The 3,518-nt window shown below is 42.3% G+C and overlaps 1 pseudogene; it reads right to left on the bottom strand.

Moving 5' to 3' along the window:
- Window positions 1-1,888: 1,888 nt before the first annotated feature.
- LOC102747177 (spermine synthase pseudogene) lies at window positions 1,889-3,168 on the bottom strand (annotated as a pseudogene).
- Between the last annotated feature and the right edge of the window lie 350 nt (window positions 3,169-3,518).

Genomic DNA, 3,518 nt, shown 5'->3' with positions numbered 1-3,518 from the left:
CAAGACCTGAGCTGAAGGCAGACGCTTAACCAACTGAGCCACCCAGGCACCCCAGGACATTTTTTTTTAATCCCTAATTTAATGATGGTGTGGGCAAGGTATCATCTTCAAAAACCAGGGCAGCTAGTCAGTAGTCCTTTAAAGTGTCCAGCATGGAGTGAATGCCTGCAAAAATATTTATAGAAAAGAAGAAAATTAGAGACCAGAAAAGAAAAGGAAAGAGAAGTGGGGAGGGGGGGAGTGTTTAGCAACTAAATTTAAAATTTAACACAATTGGTTTTTAGCCTAGTTCCTAGAGATGAAGTTGCTGTGCTGTGATCAAGGACAACCCACATTGTTTCTGTGAATGTCACTCACCCCATCTGTAAAGTGGAAATAATAATAATAGATCTTACCTCCCTGGCACTGTTATGGGAGTAAATGAATTGCAAGAGTGGCTGTAAAATCCCAGTTTTGAATTGAGTCCAAGGTCATTCTATTTTTTAAAATGTATTTTTCAGAAAATTGGAAATGTGCTCTAAAATTTTTATTTAAAATATTCTCTTTTGTTGAATAATGATAGGAGATAAAATATGCCACAGTTCCAACTCATCCCCCTTTATTAATGAATTAAGCCACATCAAAAGGTAATAAAAAGGGTATAAGAGGCTCCTAAGAAGCATTCAAATTTTTATCCATCATTTTCCTTCCATAAAATGAGCATTTCTATTAAAATGATATTACATAAAAATGGAATTTTAATGTGTGGAGATTCTTTAAAATCACAAGACCACCTGGTAAAAGGCAGGCTTAACACTACTTTTCCCTCCATAGAAATTAGGAATGAAAGAAATAAAAAATGATTGAAATTAGAAAATGCAAAACCAAAATAGCCACAAAATAAATGTGCTCCCCAAATGTGGAAGTGTTAGGACATCCAACTCGAAGATGCCATTGTTAAGAGTATTAAGCTCTTGCTGGGCAGTGACCATGGGTGCTAAGAAGTTCCACGTGGGTCATGAAAGCACATGGGTCGTGGGGGAAGGCGCGACTGCAGGGAAAGAGGCCACATCTGACCAGGAGACGGGGATTGTGACACTGCAGCTCAGTCGAAAACATGAATTCCTTGCCAACAAGGTACATGCCATGAGAGAGTCACAGTAGGCAAAAATACAGTAAAGTTGAAAGGATGATCACTCCCAAGGGAAACAGGTTCCACAAAGAATAGGGAAAGAGAGCGTTTGGTAAAGATGTATCAGTAGTCACTCTGTGACGTCATTTACAAAGTATGACTATTGGTGATGAGTAGAAAACATTTCAAATTGAGAAGTGTTGAGACAATAAGCATAAAAGCTCATACACTGTATTTGTAAATATTTTGGGGACGTGAATACTTATCTTGATCATCTCTGAAGAATTTTAATTTTTTTCTCATTTATAATTTTAATCGAAGCATCGCTATTCATTTTTTCTTAACTCTTTCTTATAGGCACCAAATTTTAATATCTATGTCAGTCTTTGGGAAAGAAACAGCATTAAGAACTCCCCCCCAGAACAAAACAGGGATGTTCTTTCCTACAAATAACCAAATTCAAAATCTACCAAAACAAACACAAAAAGCCCGCACACAAAAACAATAACAAAAATCACATTCTAGGGCTTCAGTGCATTTAGCAGCCTTCACTGAGCAGCCTAATCATCCTTCAGCTGACCTTCAAAAAAAGTAACACCCAAGTTCATCAAAATATACATTTTCCATTTGCTTTTTTTTTTTCATTAAAGATAACAAATAAAGAAAAAAGAAGCCTTGAAGGAATTCACAATCAATTGCCTGACTCATTTTGATGTCGTGTACAGCATACGGAGGTCAGGAAGGCTATTTGCAGCACACGTGACTAGGGGATATTGGTCTTCAAGCATTCGCTTTCTTCCAAACAGTGTAAAATACCCACAATTCCCAGTATGAAGGAACACAGACTAGGTCTTTTGAGAATTCCACGGGACAGTACAGGCACCCGAGCTGTTCTTCACAGAGTGCCAGGGCTTCTGTCAAATTGACACAGTTACCCTCTGTAAAATATTTCCCATCCTGTTTCAGTACTTTCATGGAGAGGTCAAGAATCAGTCTATGGGGCGCCTGGGTGGCTCAGTCAGTTAAGTGTCTGCCTTCGGCTTGGGTCATGATCCCGGGGTCCTGGGATTGAGCCCCCGGGACATGGGAATCTCTGCTCAGCGGGGAGTCTGCTTCTCCTTCTCCCTCTACCTGCCCCCTCCCCCTGCTTGTGCTCGCTCTCTCTCTGTCAAATAAATAAAATCTTAAAAAAAAAAAAAAAGTCAGTCTGAGAAACTCCCATTTGGAATCTTCTTCCAGAGATGAGATTGGAACGGCTGTCAAATCATTAATCACATAATCAAACTCTCTCCCTTCTTCGGCGTACCTCTTCAGTACTAGAATACAGTCTTCTATTAAAACCTGAGAGCAGTCTCCTTTAGGATTGTCTACGGGGTGGCCACATGGTTTCTGCAGGTGTTTCTTATATCCATCAGTCACCATTCACCATTTGGTCAATCTCTACTGTAGTGACCATCTTTGGTTTCAGTTTGGCTATTTCACGTTATATGTGCCCACCTCCACCGCCTCGAATCGGTGTGTCTTTGCCACCATAGTCTTTTCCACTGGCCTTTTCCATACATGCCCTATGTATACCCAAATCATCCTCCACCAGATAAACATCTCCAAATTGCCTCGCGTATAGAATTTTAAATGTTCTTAGATGGCGAATCTTCATCATACACCACTTCATCTATGTCACACCCACAACCAGGTGGCCATCAGCAGTGAGCCAATATCAGTTGAGGGCCCCTCCTCGAACTATGGGCGGTAATCTCTTCACCCGCCCGGTACGGTCCTTACTCAGTTCTTCTGTTCTTTCTTCTACTGCGTTCAAAAGACCGTCAACTTCTTGGCCTTGCGAATCACCATCATAACTCTGAAGTTCCAACAACACCAATCCATGTGGGTCAATTCTCAAATTGGCAAAGCTGCCATTTTCGTCTCTGTGGGTCACTAAAATAACCGTGTCTTGCCAGGTGTGCCCCGATCCCGTCGTCCCTTGCTCCTGGAAAATGGATCGGAGGCCCTTTTAGGGTGGTCTCACCACAAAGCCTGCCAAGCATGAAGTCCAGCATGCCAGTGCCGTGCTGCAGTTATGCGGAGGAGAGGCCCTGTGGCCTGCCCGGGGGAGGCGGCCTCGGGAGACTGGGCGGCCGTGGGGACGTCAGGCTGCCCAGGGAGTGCCTCTCAGGAGAATTTTAATATGGAAAAAAATAAAGGATAAAAAATGTATGTGAGAGCAGAAGATCCAACAAACAAGAGTCTTCCAGGGTCTCAGCCGAGTTCCTTGGAGAAGGCAGCACATCCATTGTCCCTCAGACACAGCTCAGGAAATAACTTTTCTTACACCAGCGTCTCCCCAGTGTACTAGAAGAACTGGATCTCCCGAGGGATTTCATTCACTGTTAACAGTCTTTCATAAGCA

This window comes from Leptonychotes weddellii, chromosome 1 (assembly GCF_054177405.1).
Source record: "Leptonychotes weddellii isolate Sample4059 chromosome 1, ASM5417740v2, whole genome shotgun sequence".
Lineage (NCBI taxonomy): Eukaryota > Metazoa > Chordata > Mammalia > Carnivora > Phocidae > Leptonychotes > Leptonychotes weddellii.
The sequence above is the reverse complement of the archived record's forward strand: the minus strand, read 5'-3'. Positions and strand labels throughout refer to the sequence as shown.